This window comes from Arachis stenosperma, chromosome 1 (assembly GCF_014773155.1).
Source record: "Arachis stenosperma cultivar V10309 chromosome 1, arast.V10309.gnm1.PFL2, whole genome shotgun sequence".
NCBI classification, from domain to species: Eukaryota; Viridiplantae; Streptophyta; class Magnoliopsida; order Fabales; family Fabaceae; genus Arachis; species Arachis stenosperma.
The window spans coordinates 109,070,444-109,087,441 of record NC_080377.1 but is presented as its reverse complement, the minus strand read 5'-3'; positions in this window follow the sequence as shown (position 1 = coordinate 109,087,441).

Genomic DNA, 16,998 nt, shown 5'->3' with positions numbered 1-16,998 from the left:
AACCCCAAGGGCAAACTACTGCTACGTAGTAATGCCCTTCGGGCTGAAGAACGCCGGGGCAACCTACCAGAGGCTAATGAACAAAGTATTCTCAGAGCACATCGGGCTACAGCTAGAAGTGTACGTCGACGATATGCTGGTAAAGACACAAGAAGACAGAAACTTGGTTCCCGACCTCACAAGTGTCTTCGGCACCCTCAGGAAACACAACATGAGACTTAACCCGACCAAGTGCACCTTCGCCGCAGAAGCCGGAAAGTTCTTAGGCTTCATGCTGACTCAAAGAGGCATCGAAGCAAACCCGGACAAATGCCAAGCGATACTCAAAATGAAGAGCCCGACGTGTGTCAAAGAAGTACAACAACTAAATGGAAGGCTAGCCGCCCTATCAAGATTCTTGGCAGGATCAGCGATAAAATCACTACCTCTCTACTCACTCCTAAAGAAAGGGAAACCCTTCTCATGGACCCCGGAGTGCGAAAAAGCCTTCCAAGAATTCAAGGAATTCCTCGGGCAGCCACCAATCCTAACCCGACCTTTAAAAGGGGAAGAGCTCGTATTATACCTCTCGGTCGGACATCGGGCAGTTGCTTCAGCATTAATACGAGAAAATGACCAAGGACAACACCCCATATACTTCGTAAACAAGGCACTACAAGGGGCCGAATTAAACTATCAGAAAATAGAGAAATTCGCCTACGCCCTAGTATTCACGGCTCGGAGGCTCCGTCCCTACTTTCAAGCCCACACCATCAAAGTCCGGACGAACCAACCCATGAGACACATCCTACAAAAAACAGACATGGCAGGACGAATCCTACAATGGGCGGTGGAACTGTCCGAGTTCGACCTCCACTATGAAGCCCGGACTGCCATAAAATCTCAATATCTAGCCGACTTCATCGCAGAATATACTGAGACCCCGGGAGCCCCACTCTCGTGGAATCTGTATGTCGACGGGTCCTCAAACAAAACAGGAAGCGGAGCCGGTGTTATACTCGAAAGCGACCAAGGAACACGGATAGAGCTATCCTTAAAATTCGAGTTCCAGGCTTCAAACAACCAAGCCGAATACGAGGCCCTACTAGCAGGACTAAAGCTAGCCGAAGAGGTCGGAGCCCAGAGAATCACGATCTTCAGCGACTCCCAGGTCGTCACATCACAAGTAAATGGAAGTTACCAGGCCAAAGACCCTACTATGAAAAATACCTGGACCAAACACAGGCACAATTACGACACTTCCCGGAAATACAAATCCAGCACATACCTCGGGAACAAAATGCCCGGGCAGACGCCCTCTCGAAGCTCGCTAGCACCAAGCCCGGAGGCAACAACAGAAGTCTTCTCCAAGAAACCCTACAATCTCCCTCCGTGCTAAGAGAGGAAGAAACGTTAAATATATCCAACCAACAGCAAGGATGGATGACCCCCATACTCAACTACCTGAAGTCAGGAACTCTCCCCATAGAAAGAAAAGAAGCTAAAAGGCTTACAAAGGACGCCCAGAATTATACGCTAATTCACGACGTATTATACAGAAGAGGATTCTCAAACCCCCTCCTTAGGTGCGTTCCGACCTCAGAAACAAAGGGCGTCCTCGAAGAAGTCCACGAAGGCATGTGTGGGAACCATCTCGGAGCTCGGGCACTATCCAAGAAAGTAGTCAGGGCCGGGTTCTACTGGCCGACCTTACAAAGAGACGCGACAGAGTTTGTGAAAATATGCCCCCCTGCCAAAAACACGCCAATTTTCACAAGGCACCGCCCGAAGACCTTATCAGCATCACTGCGCCATGGCCCTTCGCAAAATGGGGACTCGACCTACTCGGCCCGTTTCCACAAGGACCGGGGCAAGTCAAATACCTCATAGTAGGGGTCGACTACTTCACAAAGTGGATCGAAGCCGAACCCTTAGCCACTATTACGGCTCAGAAAAGCCGTAAATTCCTATACAAAAACATCGTCACGAGGTTCGGAGTCCCCTACTCCATCACAACAGACAATGGAACACAGTTCACGGACACAAGTTTTCAGAACTTGGTGGCCGAACTAAAAATCAAACAGCAATTCACATCGGTCGAGCACCCACAAGCCAATGGACAAGCAGAGGCTGCAAATAAAGTCATCTTGGCCGGGTTAAAGCGAAGACTCCAAGAGGCCAAAGGGGCGTGGGCCGACGAACTCCCCCAGGTACTATGGGCATATTGGACAACCCCGCACTCTACAACGGGAGAATCCCCATTCCGGCTAGCTTACGGGATGGAGGCAATGATTCCTATCGAAATAGATGAAGGGTCGCCCAGAGTCATCTTCTACAACGAAAGAGGCAACCCACAAGCACAAAGGGAAGAACTCGACCTCCTCCCCGAGGTCCGAGAAAGAGCCCGAATCCGAGAAGAAGCCTTAAAATGGCGAACGGCCCTCAGATACAATCAAAAGGTAATAAAGCGAAGCTTCTCCAGTCACGACCTGATTCTAATCCGAAATGACATCGGAACACAAAAGTCGGGAGAAGGAAAGCTAGCCGCAAATTGGAAAGGGCCCTACAAGGTAACAGAAGTCTTAGGGACAGGCTACTACAAAATATCCGACCTAGAAGGCAATGAGCTGCCCAGGACCTGGCACGCCTGTAATCTAAGACGGTACTACAGCTAGAAAAACTTAACCCGAGGTGTACTCTTTTTCCCTACAAGGGTTTTTTAATGAGACACCCGGTTAAGTAGGATACCCGACCTAAAGGGTAAACACTTTGTAAATATTCTTTCTTTTTAATACTAATCAAATTTCTCTATTTTCTCTTCCTCATGATGAAGCAAATCCTAGAAAGTACCCCACCAAGGCGCATTAATTTATGCTCGGCAAAACGCAAAAAATCATTTGCCAAGAGACCATACAAGGTCGGCAAAGATAAAGCGACGAGGTTCAAATTAATGTGAGAAGTTATAAAGTAACTCTGAAATGGCTCGAAAAGCCAAATAAAAAGAGGTTACAAAAATAACTTAAAAGGCCGACCAAACGACGAAGTCGGACCCAACAAAGAGTTATAAAGTAACTCTAAAATGGCTCAAAAAGCCAAATAAAAAGAGATTACAGAAATAACTCAAAAGGACCGACCAACGACAAAGTCGGACCTAACAAAAAGGAGGTACTCGAGCACCCGATGTCCGAGAAAAAGCTCGGCCCAAGAAAGAAGCCTTAAAACGGCAAGAACCAGGATTTCGAAAAACGCTTACTAAAAAGTTGCTTTACAAAAAGCAACTAAAAAGTACAAGCGAAAAGAACGAAATCGAAAGAAGTTTCAAAACGCTAGCTAAAAAGTTGTTATCCGAAAAACAACTAAAAAGCACGAAAGCGGAAACATAAAGTCAAAACGCTAGCTAAAAAGTTGTTAATCGAAAACAACTAAAAAGCACAAAAGCGAAAACAAGAAGTCAAAACGCTAGCTAAAAAGTTGTTAATCGAAAACAACTAAAAAGCACGAAAGCGGAAACATAAAGTCAAAACGCTAGCTAAAAAGTTGTTAATCGAAAACAACTAAAAAGCACAAAAGCGAAAACAAGAAGTCAAAACGCTAGCTAAAAAGTTGTTATCCGAAAAACAACTAAAAAAGCACGAAAGCGAAAACAAGAAGTCAAAACGCTAGCTAAAAAGTTGTTATCCGAAAACGACTAAAAAGCACAAAAGCGGAAACAAAAAGTCAAGCGCGAACAAAAAACACCACATAATAAAGTTACTACAAGTAGCTAAATAAAACAAAAGGTGTCCAAAGCGTTCAACAGAAACCATCCAAAAACAGAAGAGCCCACAGGTCGGGCAAAACACCAAGAAGTACAAGATTACAGAGGATCGAGGCCCTTTCCGGACTCCACATCGACAGCAGGCTGAAACATAGATATCGGGACTGCATCGACGGCAACGTCATCCCGGTTTGAAACCTCCACACCAGATCTATCCTCAGCCAAAGGTGAAGTCGGGTTCACAACCGGAACCTCGGGGTCGGACACCGGAGCCTTGTGGTCGGACACCGGAACCTCATCCTCGGCAGGAGCAGGAACAATCTTTCCCTCCACAACAATGTTTTCCGTACTGAATAAGCTCAGATCCAGGTCGGGAGCAAGAACCCGGACCTGATCCCTCAAATTCACAAACATAGCATCCATACCCTTGGCCACATTATCTTCCAGCTCGTAAAAATCATCCCGAGCAGACTGCAACTTCTCCTTCGTCTCCACAAGCTCGGCATACAGCTTAGTATAGTTCTCCGTCGCCACCCTCGCCATCTCCTCAGATGTCTTCGCCGCCGCCACAGCCGCGGTGGCCCTAGTTTTCTCTTCCTCCAAAGAGGCCTCCAGCTCAGTAATCCTGGCAGCCATCAGTTAACTAATCTTATCAAGCTCGGACCGTGCCTTCTCAAGTCGGGAGCTGGTCGCCCCAAGGGGAGCTTTCTTGAACTCCCGAGCAATAGCGGCATGAAGACTAGCCATCCGAACACAGCTCCGCGCCATATACTGAAAGTGATGCTCCATAGACGCATCATCAGTAGAAATAAAGGTCTGGGGGAGAATGTGCTGCTCAATCCAACCAAGAGCGTCAAAATCCTTATCATTGAAACCGGCAAGCTCTTGAGAGGTCTTCTGTTTCTTGGGGGGAGGACCCGAGGTCGAAGACGGGGAAAGGTGACCGGGTCCGGAGGTCGGAGGATCTTGAGTGATAGCTCGGAACTGAGGAGTCGGAATGGTCTTCGACCGAGTCTGAACACCCACGGTAGTCTTCTGCGGAGAAGATCGGGCAGAAGCCTCAGCCTCGATATTCCGAGCAGCCGCAGACTTCTTCGACCGACGAAGGAACTTCATGGAATCAGCCTGAGAAGACATCTCTGCAGAAACAAAAGAAAGGGATTATCACAACAGAAAAACCTCCAAAACGAAGCCAAAATATTAAGATGAAATCTCAAAGAGGTCGGGAACTACCTAACTCGAAACGGAGAAGGCTTGGATCTCCCAACATTTTCTTCGTATCCAAGTGAGGTGCCCGACCCCACAAACTGCTCAACACACCCACAAAAGCCTGCTCCACCGCATCTAGACTCTCAAAAGTATACTTAACCGACACTACATTCTCCTGCCAACAAAGAGGAAAAGAAGGCTCCCCACTCTCATCTAGAAAGAAAGGTCGGACATCTCCAGCAGCCCGGACCTTGAAATAGTAGTTCTTGAAATCATGAAACGACTCATCATACAAGGTACAAAACTTCTTTCCCAGGTTAGCCCTAAAAGAGACCCAGGACACCTTCCCAGCACCCGACCCCGGCTTCGTCAACACGAACAGATAGGAAAAAAGAGAAACAGAAGGGGAGACGCCCAAAAACTGACACAAAAGTTGAAACAGCTTTAAAAACGCCCAAGAATTTGGATGGAGTTGCGTAGGGGCAAGGTTACAAGACCAAAGGACCTCGGACTCCAAGTCGGTAAAAGGAAGTCGTACACCCAGCTTAGAGAAAAAACAATCGTAAGCATAAAAGAATAGCTTCTCGGAACTTTCTAAAGGCGGGAAGCACACTCTCTCCTCGGACTCCGGGGCTACTAGCTCATAATCCCGCTCAGACTCCCTGTTCTCACAAATACTACACTCCCTACGGAACCTAACTAGATACTCAGAATCTACAACAGAAGGGACCCTTAGAGGAACAGGATCTACCCAACCAAGACCACTCGGAATCTTGGTCGACATTGCTTGAAACACCTTTCGAGACATAAAAAATCTTGCCTACAAAGAAGAATACAACAGCAAGCCAAAAATCACATAATAGGCAGACAGCAAAAAACCCATTCAGCAGAAGCAAGAAAACAAAAGTTCTTTTAGAAGAAAAATGCAGTAACCCGATAACAAAGTACCAAGAGAAAAGAGCCCCCCCCCCACATACAAACAACCAAAACAATGGCGGCGCCTCTTTTCGGGGCAACCCCAGCATAGAAGAAAAAGAAACAAAAGCATATGTGCACAGCGAAAGTAAAGACGAGAAACAAACCTGGAAGAAAGGAAGAAGACGACGAGCTCCGATGCAAGAAGAACAGAGAGAAAGAAGGAAGATGCTCGAAAGAGAGGTGGCGAAAAACCCAGAAAAAGGGAAAGGGAACAGAATAAACAAAGAAAATGAGGAAAGGGGCAAATAAATAATGCCTTCACAGAGCCCGAACGGAAATCGAGGAGAAACGGTAAAAAGCAATAAATGCTGAAACGGCCATTTTCAAAATTTTGAAAATACGACTATGCCCGAGCTCGACCTCTCAAAAGGACGAACTCGGACAGGGGCACTGTTCATACCCTGACCGAGCTCTCCAAACTCGGGAAGTTCGCAGAAGGTCCGACCTCATCCAAAGGCCCACGCCTAAAGGTCGGACCTCGGACATCATAGCAAGGAAGGCCCATCAAAAGGAACGCAGCCCAAAACCTAAAGGCCGAAATAGGCCTAGAAGAGGCGGTTCCGCAAAGATAGAGATAAAACTCCCAAAAGATAAGATAAGATAAGAATATCTTATCCAGGGAAGATCACGGCCAACCACTATAAATACACTGGAGCACCCAGGTATAACTCATACTCTAATTCTACTCAATATCTGCTTGGACCCATGCTAACTTAAGCATCGGAGTGTCATTGCAGGTACAACCCCCCGCCGCTCAGCACACCAAGCTCGGGTCACGGAACCCCTACCTCGGGTCTTGCCAGACGACCGAGCTACACGTTTCAGGTAACCCTCGGAACACATACATTTATCATGAGGTCTTTTCTTTAGGTTGTAATGGGGTTAGGGTTAAGGTAGGGTCATATATGGCCAGTGGACTAGGATTTGAATCTTTGATTAGCTTAAACTTTCCCACCTAACCTATATAATGACCTATACAATTAAGTACTAATCTAACTACCCATTCCTCACTTTTTCACATACTCATGCATTTTCTTTTCATTTCACAACACTTATGCATTGATTTTATTGAGCTTCGCTTTGGGGCATTTTGTCCCCTTTTTATTTCTTTCTTTTTCTTCTTTTTTCTTTCTTTTTCTAATTTTTTTTCTCTTCCTTTTCCATATTATTTTTCTTTTCTTTTTTTTCTTTTGTTTTTCTCATTTTTTTTTCTATATACAAGAACCTCAATGCATAAGGTTTTACATTTGATCAATATATGAGTATGTACCAAATTCCCAATATTTATACTAATAATACAAAACTACCCTTTTATTCACCCAATGTCCCAAGGTTCCCACACTTGAATGATGCTCACATACACTAGCCCAAGCTAATCAAAGATCCAAATTAAGGACTTTTATTGTTTTCCGCTTTAAGGCTTGTAATGTGCTAAAATTAAGAACAATTGGGTTAATCGTAGGCTCAAATTGGCTAACAAAGGAATATAAAAGGGTTGGCTATTTGGATAAGTGAGCTAATGAAATGATGGCCTCAATCATATAAATGCATGAATACACAAAATAATGGACATAAAGAATCAAACAAATCGAAGATTACAGTCATAGGAAGAGAATAATGCACACAAGAAGGAAGAATAAGTGGTTATAAGATGTAACCACACCATTAGGCTCGAATCTCGCAAGCTTGTGTTCTTAGCTCAAAAACCATGTTCCAAAATACATTCTTTCAAGCAAGTTCAACAAAAAATTTTCAAATTGGTAAGGTGCCCTAAAACGGTTTCTTGGAAAAGAAATCATCACTCTAACCAAGTAGTCCTAATAAGAAGAAGGTAGTAAAATATGTACAAATTCTAACTAACATGCAACCTATCATGCAATGCAATAACTAATCTAACAAAGAAAACTAAGAATTGGTGTTGAAAAGGAAATTGTTACCCATGGAGATCGGTCGAACGACCTCCCCACACTTGAAGATTGCACCGTCCTCGGTGCATGCAAAGAAGAGCAAGGTGGACGGGTTGCTACAATTGATGAGCTCCTTCAAAAGGTTGTGCGGATGACTTGTTTGTTGTCCCCTTTGAAAGCTTTTCCTTTCTCCCTCCTTGGTGGCCAACCTAAAAGGAAAGAAAAAGAAAGAAAGTTAAGCCTATAACAAAGATATCAAAGCAAATAGAATATAGGAGGGGCTAATGCCAAAGAAATGTATGGTTCTCACACTACATGGTAGCTACAACATGTAGAGGAGGAAACAATAAGAGAAAATGGCATATCAATGATACTTGATGCAAGAGTAAGGTCAAAGCATGAAGAGCATGATGAGCATCAAGTTCGAACAATAGAGAGTGGGCCATGAAAGACAATATAAGGTCATATCAATGCACAAAGAACACAAGTGCATAAAAGATTGAGCTTTGATTTGAAGAGAAACATCACCCAACAATATGAAACAAGTCAAGAAGCACCAAAGTAATGCAATGAATCCTCAACAATTGAGTAGGAAGATGCAACACCATTATTAAAATGACTAAAAAAAACTAAATGAAAATGGGAAGAGTAGAAGTATACGAATGTGATAAGCAAAAGAAAATGGAAGGGGAGAAAAAAACTCTTTTTTTTTTTACCGACGCGTGCGCGTCATGCGTGCTTACGCGTCCATGTGCATATTGGTTGAAGGACGCGTGCGCGCCAGGTGCGCGCACGCGTGCATCGAGTTAGGCCGGAGGCATAATGTCGGCCCAAAAGTGGCACAACTCTCGGGTAAAAGTACCGGAGGTGCAGATTGTGCAATTGACGTGCGCGCGCACAGTGCGCGGGCGCGTGCATTGCGAATCTAAGATCATGTGCACTTACGCGCCAGGTGCGCGCACGCGTGCATAGACTTGTGCCTGAGGCCCAATGGTCGCACAGGGCAGGCCTAACTCTCGGGTTTTTGGCTGGAGGTGAAATTTGCATCCACGCGTACGCGTACAGTGTGCGTCCGCGTGGGTGGTCAAAAAATGCTCAGGTGCGCGTACGCGTCATGTGCGCGCATGCGTGGATGGTGTTTTGTTTTTCAAAAAAATATTTTTCTAAGTTCTTACACCAATCCAAGCCTTTCAATCCTCTAAACAGCTACCAAAACACCCTAGAACCTTATTCAACATACTATACTACTAACTAAACTTGATAAAACAATAAAAAACAAGAAATTAAACTAATTCTACCAATATTTACAAAAGATAAAAATGAAAATGAGAATCTACCTATAATGGCAACTCAATTCACTTATTAACAAACTAAAAGAGTATGAAAAGAGTTTACCATGGTGGGGTGTCTCCCACCTAGCACTTTTATTTATTGTCCTTAAGTTGGACTTATGGGGAGCTCCTCATCAAGGTGGCTTGTGCTTGTATTCATCTTGGAACTCCCACCAATGCTTGGTTCTCCATTGTGCCCCAAGATTTCTCATGGATTGAGCCAAGTGTTGATGGAGTTCTTCACAAGCTTGGGGCTCCCAAAGTTGATCCTCTTTTTGTGATCCGGGGTCCCACACTTTATTTTCACACCCGTCTTGAGGTTGATCATCATTATTAGTCCAGCCAGGTGGCGAGTAGGGTGAATTCTCTATATAGTGGCCAACAATCCTCCTAGACCCATCTATTTGAGCACTACTCCAACCTTTATATCTCATGTTTGATGCATCAACCATAATGAGCCTTGATTTGCAACGCCCACCACGAAACCTTTTCCGCTTACGCTTCATCCCACAAACTTCCCTAAGTTGGCCATCCGTTTCAAGCAAACCATATTCAAGTGGGATAATAAAACTAATAGAAATGAATTTCACCCACTCAAATGAAGGTGTAGATGGCAACCTAGGCAAAGATGCTTCCAAAGATCTTGACAAAGCATAACCAACCCTCGTTCTTCCATTTCTAGGGACTTCCACCTCTTCACAAGATCTCTTAATCTCAATCCTTTGTTTAACAATTTTATCTAAACCTTTTCCTTTACTCAAATCATAATAGGAAGGGTGAGAAAAATTTACCTCCTCAACGCTTTCTAATGCACTAGGAGAAGGTTCTTCATGCTCAAAGAATTCTTCACCACTAAGACTTGATGCTTGTTCTTTATTTCCATGGGAACTCAATTCTTGCTCTATCCCATCCAAGTCTTCATATGGGATATGCCTTGGAAGGTGTGCACTTTCCTCCCTAGCATCACTTTCAATCATCTTGGAGGGGTTTTGTTCCCACGGAGGCTCCGCATCTCCTAAGTCTTCTACCACTTCTTCCTTGTCTTCAACAATTAAAGCTTCCTCCAATTGTTCCAATACAAAGCAACTTCCCTCATTTCCCACCGGAGTTTCCAATCTCTCCTTCATGCTATGTTCTTCATGTGATTCTCCACATGTAGCCATGGGAGTTCCTTGAGTGTTCAAGCATTGGGAGGCTAATTGATTTGTTACCGCATCTAAGGCGGCCATGAAATTTTGCACATCCCTTTTCATTTCTTCTTGCCCTTGAACAAGAACACCAAGGGTTTCATCCATTAGAGATTGGGGTGGATGGAAGGATTCATCATTTTGGGGGAAGGGTTCATAGTAGGAAGATGGTTCTTCTTGGTAGGGTTGTGGTGGTTCAATGTTTTCCATTCTTTCTACTTGTTGCACAACACACTCCATGGTTGCTTGAAATTGATCCAATGCTTCCTTGAGATGATCCCTTGACTCTTGTTCCTCTTGGATAATATGATTAGGATCATGTGGCTCTTGGATCAATGGATATGAGTATTCTTCCATGGGAGGTTGTGGTGGAAAGTAGTATTCATCTTGTGGTTGAAAATTTTCGTATATTGGAGGTGGTTCATCTTGGTAATAATGTGGAGGAGGTGGCTCTTGAAAATATTGATGTTGGAATCGTGGTGGCTCTATATGTGGTTCATATGGTTCATATGGTTGTTGGTAGGATGGATATGGGTTAGGGTCATATGAAGGTAGTTGGTAAGAATGGGCTTGTGAGTATGGTTGAGAGTTATGTTGAGGATATGGTTCATAGGCATATGGTGGTGGTTCTTGAAAGTCACAAGGTGATTCACCATAGCCATTGGATTGGTGTGCATCATAGAATGGCTCTTCTTCATAGTGCATTGGTGGAGGTTGTTGCCATGAGGATTGATCATAAGCATATGGCTCCTCCCACCTTTGGTTATCCCATTCTTGATACACATCTTCATTATAGTCCTCATTTCCTACAACATGTTGATAACCAAACTCATAGCCAAGGTGAGAATTCATGATAGCAAGAGGAAAATGAAAACAAAAATCAAATAAGAAGCAAGAAAATTAAATCCTAAAACTAGTAAGAGCTAACAAAAGCAAACATATTCACACTATTCACATATATACAATAACCAATAACATAACACCATTGCAATTCCCCGGCAACGGCGCCATTTTGATGATTGGATTTTTGATGGTTTAGAATTTCTCAAATAAAATCTCGTCGAAGTATAGTTTCTAAACCAAGCAATAATCCTTTCATACAAAAAGTTGTTTGTCACTAAAACAAACCCCTAAATTTATAAACCGAAGTATTCAAACCTCGGGTCGTTCTCCCTAGGAATTACAATAAAGTGTCTTGTTATTGGTTTGAGTTGTTTTGGGGTTTTGATAAGAGGCATGAAAGTAAATGGCAATGAAAGTAAACTAATAACTATAAAAGGCTCTTGGCAAGGTATGAAAATTAGAAGTCCTATCCTATCCTTCTCAATTGTGATGAGAATTGTTCATTGCTACCACTTAGTTAACCCTTACTAGATAAAGGAAAGTCAAGTGGATGAATTGACTTGAGCCACAAGTTCTGGCCAACTCCCAAGGAAAGACTAGCTTTAGTGCACTCCAAACCAATTAGCAATCTCTCCAATTATCAATCAACAAAGGAATTAGATAACTCAAGTGTCACTAATTACTCTACCTAGGCCAAGAGGAACGAAATCTACACTAAATCTAGAAGAGGCATTTCAACAAACACATATAGTGAAATACAAGTAAACAACATAAATTACAAGAATTAAATAGAGATCTAACTATAAAGGCAAGAGATCAATAATAGAAAAGCAAAGAGGAACAATTATTATGAATTACCTCTTATTGAATTGAAAGAATGTAGAGGGAACAATACTAGATCTACAACAAAATGTAAGAACAACATAAAGGAAATTACAACAAAAGAGTAGAAGAAGATGAATCTAACAACAAGGAATTGAGATGTAGAAGTAGAAGAAAGCAAAGATTAAAACCTAGATCTAAGAACTAATCCTAATCCTAATCCTAATTCTAGAGAGAAGTGAGAGCTTCTCTCTCTAGAAACTAACTCTAACTACTTCTAAAACTAAAATATGACTAATGGTAACTAACATGTGTTTCCCCCTTCACTCCTTGGGTTAAATAGCATCAGAAATGAGTTGGATTGGGCCCACAAGGCTTTAGAATTCGCTGGCCACGTTTTGCTTTAAGTGAACCAGGTGGCAGCAACGGCGCGTGCGCGTACTTTGCGCATGCGCGCCATCATACGTGTAGCAACTATGGCAAATCTTATATCGTTTCGAAGCCCCGGATGTTAGCTTTCTAACCCAACTAGAACCGCATCATTTGGATCTCTGTAGCTCAAGTTATGGTCGTTTAAGTGAGAAGAGGTCGGCTTGACAGCTTTCCGGTTCTTTCATTTCTTCATGAGTTCTCCAACTTTTCATGCTTCTTTCTTCATTCCCTTGATCCAATCTTTGCCTTCTAAATCTGAAATCACTTAGCAAACATATCAAGGCATCTAATGGAATCAAGGAGAATTAAATTTAGCTATTTAAGGACCTAAAAAGCATGTTTTCACTCTTAAGCACAATTAAAGGAGAATATACAAAACCATGCTATTTCATTGAATAAATGTGGGTAAAAGGTGATAAAATCCCCTAAATTCAATACAAGATAAACCGTCAAATTGGGGTTTGTCAGAGCAACAGCAAGAGCAAGTCCAATACATGCACAACCAAAATCCTGGAACAAATGAAGTCTATGGTGATACTTACAATCCCTCTTGGAAAAACCATCCCAACCTCAGATGGGGAGACAACCACAATCAAACTCAGCAGCCATGGCAAAGGAACTCAAATCAAAATAATTGGAAAAGCACAAACCACAACAACCAGCCAAACACTAACCAAAACACATACAGAAAACCACAAAATAATTACCCCAACTCTAACCATTATCCACCCAATAACCAACCAACTAACCAAAACACCTACCATCATCCATCAACACCCCAAAACCAACCAATCTCACAAGACTCTCAGAGGATTACTAATCTAGAGCTGCTCATGGAGAAGATGATGAAGAACCAAGAACTGACAACAAAGAACCAAGAAGCTTCCGTGAAGAGCCTAGAAAGGCAGATTGGACAAATCTCTAAGCAGATTTCTATTGAGAGACCTTCAAGCTCACTACCAAGTGATACCATTCCTAATCCAAAAGAAGAATGCAAAGCCGTGCAATTAAGGAGTGGAAAGACATTGGTGGATGGCAACCAAGGAGCAACCAAGAAACTTATGGAGAATGACAAAGAGCCAACAGAAAAAGATGGAGCTAACAACAAGGACATAACAAGCAAGAGTGACCCAGAAAAGCTCACAGAAGAGGATAACCAACCTCAGAATTTAAAGAAGGGAAAGCAGATCATGGAAGAACCAAATCCAAAACAGCAGCAAGTGGAGAAGAGTCTTACACTTCCACTACCCTATCCACAGAGATTCCAAAAAGAAGCAAAGGATCAACATTTCCACAAATTCCTTGAGACTTTCAAGAAGCTGGAAATCAATATACCTTTGGCTGAGGCATTGGAGCAAATGCCTCTATATGCCAAGTTCTTAAAGGAGCTCATCAATAAGAAAAGAAGTTGGAATGAGAAGGAGACTGTAATGCTCAGTGAAGAATGCAGTGCACTAATCAAAAAAGGGCTCCCTCCCAAGCATGAAGATCCTGGAGGTTTCTTCCTACCTTGCACTATTGGAAGCCTATTCATCAACAAGGGGATGTGTGACTTAGGAGCAAGTATAAATCTACTTCCATCTTCCTTAGTGAAAAAGCTTGGCATAGGAGAGATGAAACCAATACAGATGTCCTTGGAATTGGTGGACCAATCAGTGGTATATCCTAAAGGGTTGATTGAGAACCTTTTAGTTAAGGTTGACAAGTTCATCTTTCCGGCATACTTTGTGATCCTAGATTCAGCAGAAAATGAGAATGACTCCATAATACTTGGTCGACCATTTTTGGCCACTGCTAGAGCCATTGTAGACATAGAGCAGGGAGAGCTAACCCTCAGGATGCATGAAGAGAGCATCACCTTGAAAGTGTTTCCAGAATCACAAAGTAATGAAGAAACAAGCAAGACAAGTGACTGTCTTCCAAGGCAAGCAACCAACAACATAGTAGAACAGAAGAGTGAGCAGGTACAAGGAGGGGATGGAATTCAAAAAGAGGCCGGGATGATAAACAAAAAGGGAGGTATCACAACTCGAGTCACTGTCAAAGGAGACAGATCAACAAGAAAGAAAAAGAAGAAAAACAAGAAGAAGGCTTACAAAGGGTGGAAGAATAAAAAAATTCCAACTGAAGGATTTTCCAAAGGTGACAAAGTACAATTAGTATATCAACAGCTGGGAACAGAAGATCATTACACTGTCAACCAAGTACTCTCTCTTGAGCTCATTGAAATTGAGCATCAAGGCACACAGAGAAAGCTTACAGTGAGAGGGGACAAGTTGAGACATCACCAGCATCAACCACCTTAAAGGGAGTTCAATGTCAAGCTAGTGACAATAAAAGAGCGCTTCATGGGAGGCAACCCATGATTTAAGATTCCTGTCATTGCTTTTATTCAATAAGTTATGATTACCTGAGCATGATTTTGAAAGTTCATATAAATGCATACATTGTTTTGAAGCACATGTCAGACTTCTAAGTTTGGTGTGCCTTAAGGCACACCCAAATTTATTTTTCAAAAAAAAAGGGGGGTTATTCTTAGAACATATGCATAATCCTTTTAATGAAGCATATGACCAAACACTAAGTTTGGTGTCTGCATGTGTAACAATGTTCAGAAGATCATTTCCTACTCATGGAGTCAAAATTATACAGAAGGGGATCATGCATCATTATATTTTGAATTTAAAATATATATATATATATATATATATATATATATATATATATATATATATATCAATTGTGAAGAATTGACTGCATTGCTAAGCCATCTTCTCAGTAAGAGATAAGTTTGGTGTTCACCAACCTTTAGCAATTCTAATTGAAGGACACAATTGATCATTTATGAAAAAGAAACAAAAATATTTTTCTTCTTTATTGCAATTCACTTACCAACGTATACATTCATATCCTAAGGCTAGCTGTTTTGGTCTATTTAGGAGAAAGAGATTGAGACAAATACAAGGAGGGGCCACGGCTAGGACAAGCTAAGTGAGGAGTGGTCACATGTGCCTAGAAAAGTGTGCTCCTTGGGAAGCAGAATTTGCATGCATGCATCATCGAACACCTAAATGCATGCAACCAATGAGAAGAGAATCCTCGTCAAAGCCTTAACAATGCATGCAGACCGTTCAATCCATGAACCTTCTGTATGATCAACTCAATCTCAACCCTTCATGAGCACCAACGAACTCCTTCCTCATTCATTGAGGTTTTGTTAGAAAGTTTGAAGAATTTGCCTATAAATAGCTGTTCCGAGGGTTACCTGAAACGTGTAGCTCGGTCGTCTGGCAAGACCCGAGGTAGGGGTTCCGTGACCCGAGCTTGGTGTGCTGAGCGGCTGGGGGTTGTACCTGCAATGACACTCCGATGCTTAAGTTAGCATGGGTCCAAGCAGATATTGAGTAGAATTAGAGTATGAGTTATACCTGGGTGCTCCAGTGTATTTATAGTGGTTGGTCGTGATCTTCCCTGGATAAGATATTCTTATCTTATCTTATCTTTGGGAGTCTTATCTCTATCTTTTGTGGAACCGCCTTTCCTAGGCCTTTTTCGGCCTTTAGGTTTTGGGCTTCGTTCCTTTTGATGGGCCTTCTTCTTTATTTGTCCGAGGTCCGACCTTAGGCGTGGGCCTTTGGGACGAGGTCGGACCTTCTGCGAACTTCCCGAGTTTGGAGAGCTCGGTCAGGGTATGAACAGTGCCCCTGTCCGAGTTCGTCCTTTTGAGAGGTCGAGCTCGGGCATAGTCGTCTTTTCAAAATTTGAAAATGGCCGTTTCAGCATTTATTGCTTTTTACCGTTTCTCCTCGATTTCCGTTCGGGCTCTGTGAAGGCATTATTTATTTGCCCCTTTCCTCATTTTCTTTGTTTATTCTGTTCCCTTTCCCTTTTTCTGGGTTTTTCGCCACCTCTCTTTCGAGCATCTTCCTTCTTTCTCTCTGTTCTTCTTCTCCGATTCTTTCTGTGCGTTGTTTTTCGGGGTTTCCTCTGCGCCGCTGTTTTCGTTCTTCTTGCATCGGAGCTCGTCGCCTTCTTCCTTTCTTCCAGGTTTGTTTCTCGTCTTTACTTTCGCTGTGCACATATGCTTTTGTTTCTTTTTCTTCTATGCTGGGGTTGCCCCGAAAAGAGGCGTCGCCATTGTTTTGGTTGTTTGTATGTGGGGGGGGGGGGCTCTTTTCTCTTGGTACTTTGTTTTCGGGTTACTGCATTTTTCTTCTAAAAGAACTTTTGTTTTCTTGCTTCTGCTGAATGGGTTTTTTGCTGTCTGCCTATTATGTGATTTTGGCTTGCTGTTGTATTCTTCTTTGTAGGCAAGATTTTTTATGTCTCGAAAGGTGTTTCAAGCAATGTCGACCAAGATTCCGAGTGGTCTTGGTTGGGTAGATCCTGTTCCTCTAAGGGTCCCTTCTGTTGTAGATTCTGAGTATCTAGTTAGGTTCCGTAGGGAGTGTAGTATTTGTGAGAACAGGGAGTCTGAGCGGGATTATGAGCTAGTAGCCCCGGAGTCCGAGGAGAGAGTGTGCTTCCCGCCTTTAGAAAGTTCCGAGAAGCTA